Source organism: Athene noctua, chromosome 12 (genome assembly GCF_965140245.1).
Source record: "Athene noctua chromosome 12, bAthNoc1.hap1.1, whole genome shotgun sequence".
Taxonomy (NCBI): Eukaryota; Metazoa; Chordata; class Aves; order Strigiformes; family Strigidae; genus Athene; species Athene noctua.
The window spans coordinates 8,728,678-8,745,170 of record NC_134048.1 but is presented as its reverse complement, the minus strand read 5'-3'; positions in this window follow the sequence as shown (position 1 = coordinate 8,745,170).

The window sequence follows — 16,493 nt, the reverse complement described above, 5'->3', positions numbered from 1 at the left end:
CACTGCAGAGGTGGGAGATAGTTGAACACTGGTGCTCTCTACTACTTTCCAGCTTGTCTAACAATCACTTCAAGTTTATTAGGTTTCAATATATGGCAAAAACAGCATTTTACTGAAACCAATAGTAATCTTTTCAGAAAAGTGATTAAGTACGTGTTTAAGTGCCTCATTAGATCAGTATCTTCAATATCACTGCTGACTCCAGTGGAGCCATGGTTAATCCTCATGTGCTAATATTTATGTGTATGGGGACTTCTAACTCATAGTTCTCAAAAATCAAACTGAAGTTAATAAAAAAGAACAAAATTAATGTAAAAAGGAAGGTTAGCTGTATAATTTTTTCTTTCAAGGCTTACTGGCAACATTATCTATATTACAAAAGGCCTAAATGACAGACATGATGATACCATTTTTTAGGTCTCATCTGTAATTAGATACAAAAATGCAAACAAGGTTCGTCAAATACTGGAAAAAAAAATCACAAACATTATTTGAATTTGAGAGGGCTTTCTGTTCTTCGCCTTATTGGTTATTTTTATACTGGGTTTGCTGGTGGAATGACTATTCTTTGTGTAAAAACGGCCCTAATCACGTACAAGCAAAGATATTTACACATGAGTAGGCATATTTTATATTCTTCAGTTTAAAAGTGTTTTGTCTACACCAGGAACAAAAGTGATTTTAGCTGACCAATTGCACATCATGAATAATTCAGAGTAGAATGAATAACTCATCAGGAACTGTGATGCTGAGATATGTTCTCACCCAGGGTCCACTAATTGTGGTCTGATTCATATAAAGTAGCCTGCTTGTAAATGCATTGTGAACAGAAAAAAAGAATACATTCTCAACAAACAGTATTTTCAATAATTTTACCAGCTTCAGTCACAACTTTTCATTTCAATTCAAAATCCAGCTCCTTATGCTGTGCCCTATTTTGATCTGAATGATAGAATTAATTTCTTTGCTTATTCAGCATTTAAAAAGCTTCCATTTCCTAATTCAGCTTTACAGCAAACCTCTCTGTTGGTTACTTTTTAAGCATACAAGCAAAACAGTACTTTATGAAAATGAAGTAAGTATCAGAAAGACTAGATATTTACTGTGACTGTGCTCACTTTCTCTGACTTACTGAAGGGAGGAAAAGAGGAAAACATGCTATGCTTTCTTTAGCCCCTTTCACGTCCTTTAAATATGCAATTCTATGTAATAAGCAATTGACAATTTTAAGAAAATACTGCGGTTATGAATGACGAATAACCATTGCATCATGTTGCGTTTTCATTTTTATTTCAGAATTGTGACTATACACTCAAAACTATATAATATAGAATGGATATATTGCTAACTTAATAGGAGATGAAAACAGTATTTTTTTCTCCTAAATCAGTGCAAGTAAATAAAAATAGTTATTTAATGAATGACTTTTAGAAGATGCATTGTGAAGGAATGGAACCTGAGCGGCTTCCTAAACAAATAGAGAGCAAAAGAGATTTGAGAAGAAACATTGGTTTTAAAACCTAAGGAACAGAAAGGTGACAGCTGAGGGGCCATGTTTTCCTTTGAGGGGCTTTCCTTCCACATGTGGCTTTTTTGAATACCCACGTGAGAGAATGAGCGTGACCTGAATGCCATGTCCCGTCTCTCTCCCTGTGCTATTTTCTGTAGTAGCAGGACATGGGGAGATTTTCAAGAGTGGTCTCTCAGGGATCATTTACAGCACTCAGCAGTAAGGGAGTTTGATGCTGGGTCTTCAGAGGCTGCTCAAGAATCAGTGGAATGAAGTAGGTTCCTCGAAAGGTCACTCAGAGTATCAGCACTTGGCTCCTCTTCCACTGAAGTTGAGTGATCAAAATATATCTTTTCCCACAAAAATTGCTTAAAACATTTTAAGCATCTTTCATCCCCTTTTGTCCATATTGAAAGCAGTTGTCACAGTTGTTGGTGTGGATGTGTCATCAGAATGTGGAGACCTTGTTCCTGTGCTGAACAATACCAGCCTCTGCTGTCCCAGCTTCGCACCCACTTGGGTGCTCTGGCTTGAATCACTCAGAGTGTTTCATCTTTCCATATAGATGGTAATTCTCCCCACATTTATCTTATTCTGAAATAAAATGATGTAAGAGTAGTAATGTTTAGAGATGTTGGTGACAAGTGACAGGTAGAAATGTAAGTATTTCTACTTCTTCTTTATTGTTTTAAAGCTGGTACAAGTTTGCAGCAATGTGAAAGTTCATTCCTAATAGGCAAGTGCTCACATCCCAAGCCTCAGGCTACAGTCAGATATAATTAACACACTTTGACTAGTCTCAGAAGGGAGTACAAAGACCATCTGAGCTGGGGAGGTTGAAAAATCCTGTTTCCGTTGCAGCTGAGATCTTCAAGGCTGAGGCACTTTCCTGAGAGAAGTGTGGAGAAGTCAGCACTGCTGCTGTCTGAGCTTTAGCTCTTCTGCTGATAATCTGGATATTGGGGACTGTGACTGTAGACTCTTTCAGTAGCCTAAAAAGACCTCTTTCTCTTATGTTAAGTGAAGTATTAGAAGAATAAAAATGTGGCGTGTAAGTATCAAATGCATGAAAACATTCACAGTTCTTATTTAAATTAGTTTTGATTCTCTTAAAAAAAAAAAAAAAAAGTCAGAAAAACCAGAAACAGCACTGTCTTACAGCATGAAATCTCTCTGGCATTACTGGAGCAGTCTCTTTTCTACCTCTCCCAGTACTCACTGTTTGTTCCAGAGTTGTTACAGTAATACTGCTTTCTTCAGTGCTGTATTGTTGTGATAAATACATGCATATTTTCTTCAGCCCTGAATTTTGGCTTCAAGGAATTGGTTCACACTGGTATTTTTCACAAATGAGCTATTGTAAGACCTTCAGAGGGAGAAAATAATTTTAACTTTCAAACTGAATTGGCTGCTGAGATCAGGAGCTGGAAATGTCAGGTGTGGCACCCGTAGTTACCCTGGGCTTTTGGGGTCATGTGCAGGCATGGAAGTGAGAAGGGACCTGACCTCCAAAGATGCTAGAATTCCTGAGAGTTTTTATCATTTCTGATAATTATAGCCATTTTATTTCTGATTGTTATTTTAGGACTGAATTTTTAGCTTTTGAAAATATTTTGTATTCAGTTTAATGTTGTATGTCAATTAAATAATGTATAACTTAGTTGTTGGTTTCCTCTAAATGTTAATGAATTTTGTGAGACACACAAACATTTCTGAAATGCTTAGAAAACAGAAATAGTCTCTAGTAGCTCTTTACCTTCTGAAACAGTTATTTACGTACTAAAAATCAGGCGGACTGCCCAGTTTTATGAAGGCTTAATGGAATAGAATCACTAACGTTTTGCTAATTTTTCTCTTAAGCATTTGGTTATACTTCAGGCTGTGATAGCAAAATCAAATGGAAACAGAAATAGAAGGGAGTGCTGTGAAGTAACAACTGTTGCTATACTGTGCTACACATGCATAGTGTATGTGTTGAGTTTACTCTCTGTGAATTTCCTAATCTACCTTACAATTTCCAGTTAGTTTCATTTCCTTAGTCCATAGGTCTGAAAAGTAGGCGTAAAGTGCCCAGCTTTACATAGTGGGAACAAGAACCTTAAGTTGCAAAATACAGCACTAACTTTTGAGTAACTTCTAGCTGTCACACATAAATGCCTCATTTCAGAGGCATCCTCCTGTTTTTTTATCTCTGAACTCTTCTCAACTCATTCCTAATGAAAATTACTAGAAGTACACTCATGAATGTTAATAAAATACAATAGTGTTAAGAGCTAATCCAGTTAAATCTCCATTAGAGTCTGTAATTCTATCTATTTGTCATTCATGCAATAGCAGATTTTACTGGCGTATCTTTTAAAATGCCTCAGGTTCATTTTACGCTCTTCCTTAGTTCATAGCTTCAGAATAAAGAAAGAAAAGTGCTGGTAATGTAGACTGAAATGAAATGTGTTTGTTTCTCTCAGCTTTTTTCTATACTGCGTGGCTCACAAACTGCTGTGTACTTGGCACTAAATCCACATGAGAAAGTAGAGTTATATTGTGAAATGGCAGCAGTTACTGCAGCATGGTTTCAGGACAAACTCACAGCTGTCAGCTTTTGGATCAGTCAAGTGTGGAGTTAGTGCAGGGAAAATGTTTAGCCTCAAGGGGGAGAAAGCCAGCTGCCATGTCCATTAGCACCCTTTGTTGACCATCCAAGAACACCGGCGGCATCCAAGGCAGCTTTGTCCCAGCTCTCTTTGCTGGAGGAAATTATTGGAAGATGCCCAGTATGTGGGCAGAAATGGCATGGGTAAAAATAAGGCAGAGGTAGAAATGCATTTAGATTCTGAGGTATAGGTGGGTTGATTCTTTGGGTATCCTCAAGTAGAGACTTAATTTGCACCTGTCCTGTCAGAAAGAAAGGGACTGATGAAACACGACAGAAGAAAGGACAGTTAGCCCCTTTGCCTTGCATGGCAAATACAGAAAAAACAAGCCACTCAAAAGGATAATCAGCGGAATGTGCTAATATTTGAGCCAGCACTTTCAAAATCCTCAATTAATTTTGGGGCTGAGGATATTGGGTGCTCAATCTGAGCACTCCAGCTGCACTTGAATTATCTGAAAGTGTCGATGCTTGGGATCTCCTAAAATGAGATCCCAGCTGTTTCTGGCTGATAAGTCTAAAATTAGTAATCACTTTTGACAATTTTATTTTAAATTAAAAATTAAGTGCTGTCATTCATTATTTGTATTACATCATAGCACTTGGGACCCCACTCAGGACTCGACATTTTTTGGTACACACAGACAAAGAACAAAAGATTGTCCTTGTCCCAGAGATCTTACAGGTTAACTATAAAACTATATAAGTAACAGTGTAAAGGGTAAAAGGATACTATGAGATATAATCCATCAGCATTGTCGCAACATAATCAGCAGCCTAAGCAGTGTCAACTTGTTGCTTTGTTTGTAAAAATAAATATTAAAAAAAAAAAGGCAAAGGTTTAAGGGAAATAAAAAAGAAAACAGAGCAGCAGCTCTTTTGGATTACCTGTTAAACTACTGCACATCCACTGCTGAAGTTGGTATGGAATATTCTTATGCCTGCAATGGATGGATATCTCTGTGTTAGTATTGCAATATACTACCGTTTGTTTTTGTTCTAAAATTATTACTTGTTTCTTTCTTTTGTTGTTGCTGTTGTTGCTGCTATTCTTCCTGGGACTATAATCAGCAGATGAAACATTATTTCTGTATAGATTATAGCTGTTAAATTGAACAATAACATATGATAAGGCAAGACAGAAAATTATTACTGATGTCCAGATGAATATCACACAATGAAAATTCTTGGCTATAAGAAAGAGTTAAGAGAAGTTAAGTACTAAATAAAATAGGTACACCTGACACCATGACAAAAACTCACCAAGTAATACAGTACGTTTGTATTTTATACTATTTTCCTCATATAAGCTTGTGTGTGTGTACATACGGTTGTGTGTTTTCCTGTATTGTGGGGATGGATGAAAATAAAACGTACAGGGAAATATCTGAGTACTTTGTTCTCCTTTTGTGTGTGCACTGCTATTATTCCCTCACTAATTCTCATTGCAAGACTGAAGCATTGTATTTCAATCAATGAAAAAAAAAAAGCCATTGTTTAAACAAACAATGTAGAGGTGGGAATTTGTTTGAGTCATTACAGAGCAATGTATACACAAAGAACAAAATCCTTAACAGGTAGCTTGAGTGTAGTTATGTCAAGTCTCCCTAGCACGGATGGTGCATCCACAGTGCTGTAAGTACACAGTAGATAAAGAGTATTTATGCGTGTACTTCATGGCAGAAGGATAAATTGTATTGACAATGCAGACAAAGAATTTTTGAAGAGCTGTTTACAGTTTGCTGGAGTAAAGGAATAGTACAAAACCTACTATAGGTTAGTCAACCTATACACTCATCATTTTTGTCAACATTTTTACTTTTTAATTAATTTTTATTTATGAGACTGAGCCAAATTTCTGAATCTGATCATCATATTTGGATGAGACTAGGAAACAGATGTGAATTTCAGCATTCAGATACATCCTAGCTATCTGAATGGCTGTCTGCTGGTTATTTTTTATACTTTTAATCACTTCCTCAAGTACATGACATATTCTTGATCTGGGCCACCAATATTTTTCCATCTTGGCATTAAGTGATAAGGAATTATTCCTCTGTGTAGGTGCAGGTGCAATGAAGAATTATCCTGACCGCTCACAGCTTTCTAATTCAAATGAGATAATCATAGAAGGTTGCATAAATCCACTAACAACTGAGAATACCCCCCAAAATATCCATGTAAACGTCTTAGAAGAAATACTCTCACATGGACCTCAGAAGAGAATTTTTTTAATCTAGAAGCTTTTTGTAAATCTCCATTTAAAATATTATATTTACTTCAGACTTTCTTGTCTTCTGCAGGACCTTCTAGCCCTGAAAACCTTTCTTATCCTCCTACACTCCATATTCAGCTTGTTCCTGATTACAGTCATTTTGCCACTGTAAGAATTCTACTTCCAAAAATACATATGAAAGCTTTTATTTCTGTGCTATTCAGCAGAAAATAACCACAGCATGGAGGCCACAGAAGATTGTGGATCTTGCTTCCTGCCTACTTGCATTAAACAGTAAAGAACTAAGGCCACCAAACCATTTCCATCCACCTGTGTGTGTATCTCCTCGGGAGACCTGATATTGAGCTTTCTATCTCTGTTCCCTTCCACTTGATTTACAAAGGCTGGTCATCTCCACACTCCAAAGCAATATTTTGTCTGATTACTTAGGCAAAACCAGACTGAATGTCTTTCACAGTCACTTCCAGTGAGGAATTTGGCCTGTTAGACGGAAAAGGGGGGGGGGGGGGGAAAGAAGAAAAGTAGTTCTGGCTCTAAATTCTTTGCTTTCACAAGCAAGGTGGTCACAATAATTTTTAAATAATTTTCTTCTAGAGAAAAATCAAGGCTTTGCTTGCAGTCATGGGTAGTGAACCTTGAGCCAATCCTAAAACATTTATAGGCATTTACCAGTATTACTTGATTTCGTCAGTTCCCCAGAATTTCCAGAGGAGATACTAATCCTGATTGTTCTCCATTCATGGAAAAGGGGACAATGATTAGATACAATATAAAACTGCCAAAAGGGCAGGTTTATTTATTTTATCATTTTTTCTTTTCCTTGAGTAATTACTATTTCTAGAATTATCTTTTATCTGGGTAACCAAGGAGGGGTACTGTTACAGAGTCTCTCAGTAGGGCTGAAAGGAGACTTTCTGTATCTGACTTCCAGGGAGTGGTTGCTATTAGCTCAAAATAAAACAAGTGTGAACAACAGAACAATGTGTCGATAGTTAGATATAACTAGTGAAAATTATTTTCAATCAGGTGATTGGATTGTTTAGGTACACTTTAATGGAATTAGACTTAAATATTGTGAAGGTGCTGTTAATATAAGAACTGAAAAGAGAATAAAACTGCATGAAAATGTTGCCGTGCTTGTAACAATTAATGTTTTTATAAAGTAGAGACATGGCAAATGGGTATACTTACTTTTTTTTTTTTTTTTTGGCTATTCAACCAGCCCTCACTGCAAACCTATCTCTTTTATACTTTTAAAAATATCACCGTTTTGCAGCAGTAAATTGAAGGTGGTATTTTCCTCTATGGAGTTAATTTTTCAGAAGTTTCAAAATAATGGATGAAAGTTTTTCCTTAGCATGGATCTTAAGCATCGTTGAAGCCCAGTTTTAAGAGTGCAAGCTTGATTTGTGAGATGTAGAAGACATATCTTAATATATAAAGAAATTTTGTGTAAAGATGATTTGTTTTTTCTATTTGCATAATTTTGAAATGTTCACAATTCGTCAACTCCAGAGCGTGTTAAAGAATTCCCCTTGTTCCACAAGCATTTCCAGAAAGTTAATACACTCACCAGCCTTACTACAGTTCAGCGGTGCTTCCCCAGCTGTCACAGTCCTTTCACAACACATTCACTGCTCTGCGTTTCACAAATTAATGTAGGTGCCACGACAATGCAGAGGACATGATGAATGAGGCTTTCTCTGGACTCCACTTTTCTGTATGCTTTGTTCATCATTTTGATGGAGTTAGATATGTGAATTTATGTCAGAAGGGTCATGTAATCTGATTTCTAGATCTGCACACAGAGATAGGTCTTTATCTAATTACTCCTGTATAAGAGGAATGACTTATTTTTATGAATAGTATATTTTGGAAATCCATTCAGTCTGGGTTTAAAGATTTTAGGAAATGAGAATGTACAAATTCACTTGGTAGTTCTTTCCAGTGATTAATTGATGTTAATGTAACATGTCATTGGATTAAAAAAAGAAAAAAAGATTCTGACATTACTATAATAGGAAAAGTCTCAGCTTGAGAAATGATAGATATTTTATTGTGTTTAATTTCCTTTCATTTATGAGTTACTGGAAATTTGCTGCTAAACCGAATGGGAATTGGAATAGGTTCTAATAGCTCAAGTATTTAAAGAATAATAAAGTCTATTAACTATTATGTTTACTATCTAAATAACAGAACATCGTGGCTGTGGAATTTATTTTTTGTTTTTTTTGGGTGCATGGTTTGGTGTTTACATTTTTGTTCTTTGTAATAGGAGTTACAGAACTAAGTGATATTGGGAGTGTGTGTGTGTATTTTTTTACAATCTTTTAGACAATTTTTCAATACGAGGATGCACATATACACCAAGACAAAGTGCACATTTAGGAAACTGAAGTTTCTGCAGAGCAGAGTCCTCTGAGATTTCAAAATCTAAGTGGGGTGTTTAAGTAATGCTTAGGTTTTGAACTAACTCTTTGCACAGGATAAATTTCAATGCCAGAGATGTGGAACTCCAGGTGGAACTCTGGTGTACATCTAGGATTATTTAATAAAAAACCCCAACTTTACTGTGCCATTCATGGTTTGGAAAAAAGCCCACAGTGTCAAAAGAGTTTATTGCCTTAAATTTTATGATGCCTTCCTTACAGACTGTTAATTTTTTCATTTGAATGAAAAAATATCATGTATTCCCCCAATACGTGAGACCAAGCAATTTTGTGGATTTTCTTCTTCTTCTCATCTTTTAATAATTTTCTTGCTTCTGTAGAGAAGATGGAAATATAATGGGCAAAATATTATGGGGAAAGCATATAAAATTTCAAATGGTGATAGAAAACCCCTGAGGAAAAATATTTCCATCACAAAGTGTTCTCTTTTCAAGGGATCTTTGAAGTCTGTCATAGGACTCCACATTCAAAAATCTTCCTGCTTTGTTTCTTTTTTAAATTAATCATTTGAACATTTTTGGGGGCTTCAAATGTTTACTGGGTGATTATTAAGACACTGAAGTACTGAAGAAGACTCACGAGGCTACATATTCAACCTCATAGCCTTTTTTTATTTTATTTTGACAAACCATCAATTGGAATTTTTAATTCAAACTATTCTCAAATGCTACAGCATTTTTACACAGTATATTATCAAAGTATCAAGTCCTTTGATAAGGGTAATTAAACATGCCAAGTTTGTTTCCATAGCCCTAAGTCTGCAATTGCTTAGTCTTTTATTATGCTACATGACTTACTTTAGCTCACTCTATTTATTTACAGCAAAGCCAATGGCAATGCTCCATCCAGTTCTAAACGGTGGTATATTTATTATCAGTGTAATGATAATGTATTATTTTGTAATAGATAATAAAACACTGGACATTAGAAAGTGCAATCAAAGAGAAATAAATGTCAGTTTTACATTGATTATTGATGAAAGTTGTCTGGATAGAACAAGAGTTTTATATGTGCCCTTTCTTTGGGAAGACAGAAGAAGAAATAAAAAGGGCACACCCATTTCTTAGAAAAAATATTTTAATGGATTATATGAAATAATGATTTTTTAAAAATTAAATGTTGCATAGACTTGGTGGATTTTAAGGTAGTTTAAATTTAGTTTCTGTGAGGTTTTACAAACCTATACCAGCCACATAGTAAATGTCATGACCTTCATCTCCTAACGGAACCTGAAAATGCCAACCCAAAGAAATACTTGCTTTTGCATGGTCTCCACTGTTGAAGCTGGAAACCTACTGCAAGTTGCGGCACTCCTGCAGACAGCTTCTGCACCTAGCACGAAGATTTAACTGTGGTAGAAAAATCACATTTCCAGTATTCTTTACCACTGTTAATAAGGGTATGTCTCCATTTTGAAAAAAAGTGAGACTTGGAATTGGAGCCCGAATGTTATGCTAGTGGTATCATTTTCCCTGTCCTCAAGCTGGCACGGTGTACGGTGGTTTTCTTCTTTTTCTAGCCAGGGGACGAAGAGGAAACCTCTTAATAATCTTTAATTGTCTCGGTTTCACAATGTAATACTTGCTTTTTGATACATAAACTGATTGATTCTTTTAATTTTCTTTCTTTGAGAATGATGGAAATTCCCACTGTTGAGCCCTTGATTTTGTCGTTGGAATACACCCTAGCAGAAATTTCAATTCACAGAGCAAAGTCCTCTTTATTTTAGATTTGTGTAAAACTTAACAAATTACTAGTATTTTAATAGAGGCAGTAGTGATAGCTCAGGAGTAAGGTTCAGACTTAATGTCTGTGCCAGAGAGTACATTAACTCCAGTCAAAAATAAAAGCATGTGAAATGGCATACTACTGACATGAGCTGATTATGATAATGCCTTGGTACAAATTTTTGAAAATCAGATACTATAAAAATATACCATTAACTTTATGTTAATAAAATATTTTGCTTGATGCCTTTTAAATTATTCATTTGAAGTAGTCTAAAAATATAAAAGAACTCTTATTATCATTCAATTTACATGATTACTTTAAGTTCACTTTTTTGGTTTAACATAAACAGAGTATAAAATTCCCATCAAGCTTTTGGATATTTAAAATGTATCATTTTTATGCAAAAATTGGAGCTTGTTAGGATGTTAAGGTTGTCATTAGTATAAATATATCTTCAATTTCTGATTTGAAACTATTTTACACATAGAAATTACTGCGTTTGCTGATTTGACTCATTATTTCTGCTTTGATTATTCATGTACTCTTTTGAAAAACACAGTTTTAAAAAATAAAAGCTAAAAAGCTCTATAAATTGACTTAAAATATTATTATGAGCATTTCTTGTAAGTAATGCAGGAATCAAGGTAGCCGTGGATGGAGACATCTGTCTTACTAAATATGAAAATTGTTATTTTTTACGTAAGATGAGCTTTGTATGAAGAGTGGCATTACTCCAATATGAGTAAGGCACTTCAGGAGTCCCCAAAGCAATTAAAGTGAAGCAGGTATCTTTTCCTGAGACGAAAGACTCTGTCAGCTCTTTCAGGGAGGCTGAGCAACCTCGCTGCATTATTTGCCAGTGGCTGAGATTTGGAGAGGGTGTTACCTGATCCTCTGCTGTCTCTAGTCATGCAAGATGACAGATCTGTACAACTTTCTGACCTTTATGATCGCCATTGTTTCCCAGAAGTAGTGGCAACTTCTAGAGCCTCAGGTGACTTTTTTGTTTGTTTTTCCTCATCTATTTCTATTTGACTGTAAAGTTTTTTTGTTTGGGTTTTTTTTTACTGTAAAGGCCATTTTAACAGACTTTTGAGTCCAAATCAACTGTCTTCATGAACACTCAGCCACTTCAATACCATGGCCCACCCAGAGTCTCCACCTCAGTGATGCCTGCAAACATACAGCTGAAGCGACTCACCCAGACTCAGCAAGCTGCTACCCAGTGCCACAAGTACACTGTGTCACCTGAACCCAAAACTAGAAAAAGGATGGTGGTTGCAAAAGTCAGCTCTCAGCACTTAGCTTTATGGCGATGTAGGGAATTTAGTTTGGGACTTCCTACAGAGACCTGTGTGCATGAAGGACTGCAAGACTGGGGAGATAAACCTTGACGACTGGAATAAGGCCACAAAATGCATAAGCCAGCTTTTCAGACATTCACAAGGGATATGGCCTGAAATCAAGTCAGCCCTGGATCGCCATCCACCAGCATATGCAGGGGATTCATACAGCTGCTGTGTTCAAGCCTTGTTTATTGTAGGAAGTCACAGAAAATAGATGGTTTACTTCCTTATTTTTAAGAGTCATCTCCGTTTTCTGTGCTATAGACTTAATCTATACCAAAGCCACTCTGGCTGGAAAACACCAGACAATATTATTTCCCTCTGATTAGCACTTTTTCCCAAATGGTTGTTTAATCTCCATATCTAGGTTAATTTTAAATAGCAACTGAGAACACAGAGACTTCCAAGAAAGAAGGACATATATTGTATTGCTTTGCTAAAAAAATGCACTTGATAAAGTCGTTTGGATGTGGTGTTTGCTCTGAAAAGGCCCTATTCATGGCTGATACCATTTTCACAAGTGTCATACTATCTTAAGCTCTCTTTCTAGAGTTACTGTGAAAACTCTGGAATATGATGGGACTTTTGCAGGTAGTCATAGAGTCTTCATTTTAGGAATTCAGCTGATGTTCCCAAGATAGGCAGCTTGTGTTATTGGCTATCTTTATTCTCGGGGGCAGGAGAGGAAGACAATTTTTGAAGCAATTCAGGGAAGTCTAAGTAATTTCTAAGTTAAGGACCTTTCACCTGTTCTATTGCTGTACAGAGGACCCAGTGGTTAATTTGGGTATTTCTGTTGGATATAAGACTGAGTAGTGTAAATATTGCTCCCTTCCTTTGTTGCAGTTTAGCCATGAAGAGCAGTTAAAACAGTTGAATTGTCGAGTGTCTTTGACTGATGCCCTTAGAGGTTGTGAAAGAGAACTTCCTTTGACAGAAATTTTTTTGCATGAAAATACTTAAACCTCAAAAGATATCATGATCATAGTGCTGTAATGTAATAACCCATGTCTAAGGCTTTTGTTACCTTCAGGAGCTTGCAGAGCACAGAACAAAGCCAATAAGCATTGCAGATTATCCTGTATACTTTCTGTGTAATTATATAATTTCTCTGGTTTAAATTGGTAAATGGCTGCTGGGTTTGATGACAACCCATACCTCAAAGGTGTCAGCTACTACAACACAACTTAATTTAGAACTGCAAGGTCTGTAGAAAGTTTTTCCCCTAACTTCTAGTAAAGGGATTTTTTTTTTTCTAGGTTCCATTATGTAGGCATCCAAGTAAGGAACTGTCCAGCAAGTGCTTGATAGATGCCTTCTTTCATTTCCCCAGATTATGTAGCCCAGACTACGGAATTTAAAAGCAATCTTCATTGACATCTTAACAAGCAAATGCACTGTATTATATATAACTTCTTACCTGCTTGCATTTTTTAAGATTTAACATAACCAAAGCATTGGGGATTTGTAAAGATTTGATAGGGGTATAACAGTTAATCATTTTTCACTAGTTTGGCATGACTAAGTTTTCTGTCCTTCTTGAGATCCATAGCTTCATATGCAGTGTGGACATTAGTGTGTCACAGCAGCGATAAGGCAAAGTATGTTTGGTACCTGAGGCAGTAATTACTCACAAGAAACTACAGACGGAGAAAATGTAGCCTAAAACCCCTTCCAGGTAGTAATTCCTAACAGAAGGGTTAGAAGCAAGTTTGTGTAAAATACGAAGCTCTGAAACTCATAAAGTCTGTGGGGGATATTTTCTTCCTTTAAACTAGTAAGTCAGCTTGTGATGCATAGTATCAGTTCATGCCAAACAAACAGGTGATGTGACAAAATGACCATCAGTTCAGCAGTGTAAAACAAAGTGGTTTTCTTAAATTGCCTTTTGTTTAACCTTGTTAAAAGTAGTGATATAGAGAAAAAGAACCTCCATTATTCAATCTTTTATATGGAATCAGACTAATTTTTTCTGTAATGAAATTCAGGATAGAGCTATTAGCTGCTTCCATAATTGTAGAAATTGCCTGAAATGTGACTGTGCTGCTTGCAACCATAAAATCAACTTAGAGATGATTGATTAATAGGTATGTAGCAGATGTCTGTTGAATCAGCTGTGGAGAAGTGCTATGACCTACCCAAGCATGCATCAATACAGGTCTTCCTTCTCACATAATAACATACCTCCCTTCAAAACATACACTTCAGGAAGAGATAGTGACTTACAACTCTCGTCTCCTAAATACATCTGTACTTTTCACTTACAAATGTCAGTTTTCAGTGCAGGCTGTGCCACAAAATTTTTCCAAGTTCACTGGTGTCTCTTGTAGAGCTGATGTGTGCCCCTGGGACCTCCTGGTAGTTTGTGTTACAAAATTGTCTGAGGTGAGAATTTTCCCAAATTACTTAACTTTTCTGAAGAACTAATTATGTTGGGTTTTCAGGGGTTTCAGGGTGGGTGCAGTCTGGGGAGTCAGAAATGTGATGCACAGGTCAATGCTAAACCTGTCCTCTCCCAGCAGTTGGAGTGGAGCACTTTCTGGACAGTAGTTACTCCCTTCTCACCAAAAAACAGGGAAACTTGGGGTCCTTTCACAGTTCTGACTCTTACACGTTCACTATTTCCTGTGATACCAGTGTGGACCCATCAGCACTTCTGAAAAAATTTGTCATCATTTGGAAAAAAAAAAAATCTTCAGCAGAGGAATTTCTTACTTATTTCCACATTCTGTTTTTATATTGACTTGTACAAATGTCTTAGCTGAAAGTACAAAATGCTAAATTTTGCACTTGTGCACTTACTGCACTTTCTTGTACAGTATGTAATTTTACTAGCTGGAGACAAAGCAGGATTTTATGCAATGAAAGTGTTTTTACTTTGTGCATTAGTTTCCATCTTTAGGGTTTTTTTAAAGTTTAGTTTAGGTTCCTTTTTAGCTCTAGTTTCTTGCTTTATTCTCCTTTTCTTTTGGTCAGCTCTCACAAGACTTATACGCTGAGGTGTGAAACGTTTTGGGTTGTTTTGCAGCAGCATTTGTCTCTCTGGGAGGAATTGGAGTTTGTTTCACTGGCAACTATGAAATCACCACTGGGTCTGTCATGTGGTTACGCTGCAGATGGTTTGCATGAGTTGCTTGTTTCAACTGCATGAAATGTCCCTGTAGACTCTGCTGTGATTCTGAGGAATATATGCACTATCGGTCACATGAAAACAAAATCATGTTTTATTTTTCTGTGACATTAATCCTCACTAGCCATAAGTATAGTTGTACAGTGCAGCTGCTTCTTCAGGTGAGGGAAGGAAGATGCACCAGTGGGATGCAACAGTAAGCTATAACGGAACTTTCACTGGCAGCATACAGCCTGGTTTAACCTCAGGAGATACCAGTGCTGATAGGGATGGATGGGAAAGAAAATCCTCACGTAAAAGTTTATTTCAAGTATCATATTAGAAAGGAAACTTTTTCCCTCCTCAGTGGATAGCCAATACAAAAAAGGTTTTAAATAAATACAATAAACAGTTTTCGTCTTTAAGTAATTTTTTAAAGATACATTTCTTTAAAGAAATGTATCTTTAAAAGACGAAGAGTATGCATAAAACAGAGGCTGTGGCAATCAAGCTACTTATTCTCAACAATGTAACATTTTTTTATGCAGCCATTCTTGATGTGAAAGCCACGGGCAATGCTGCAGCTTGTTGATGGTTTGTCACTCATCTGGTTTCCCTGGCACAATTTATGTGTATGCAAATACAAATTTTTGTGATGCCGCTAGATATTTTAAATGTCAAAAAACTCTGGTTACCCTGTACAAGAGTAGAGCCTTACAACACTTGTATGCACATCATGGTTCAGAAAGAGATTACAGATTAGCTGAAGTTATGGTAATACTTCATGTAGAAAATACTGAATTCATTGAGGAGGAGAGGTCTTTATGAATTTAAGGCTCATGAAAGCTGTTTAGTTATCACATCTGAAGTTTCATATTTAATTATTCTTAACCTAAGACACCAGAAGATTGTGGTGAGAGACAGCAGGGCAATGTTTTCAAAAAGTTTCTTTATCATTTAGGTACTGAAACAAATGGCCACACTTTCAAATATTCTCATTATGTAAAATATTGACAGCTTTCAAATGTCTGGATAGAAATTTCAGGAGGGGAACTCTTGAGTGCTGAATCCTTCTGAAAATCTCATATTTACTCTCTTACCAAACTTCTAAAAATCTCTAAATATATTATTTTGTTACTCATATTCATTATTTAGCTGGCTCATAGATTTTTCAGTGAATATATGTTATACTATTTTAAAAATACTGAATAATATTTAAGATTCCAGAGACTGATGCTCTAATTGAATTAGAATGAGATGTTTAATTTGACATAGCATGCATGGATGCTCTGAACAGTAGGACAGAAGGCTAGACTGGTAAGCCTCTAGGTAAATAAGATGATAAAGATACTACAAACATATCTGAGGTGAACAGGACTTTGATATGTCTATCTCAAGTTGTAGATGAGATGCAGAAGTCTATTACTAAAGAGTTGTTTTCATGAAAAAAGCAGCAGGTTT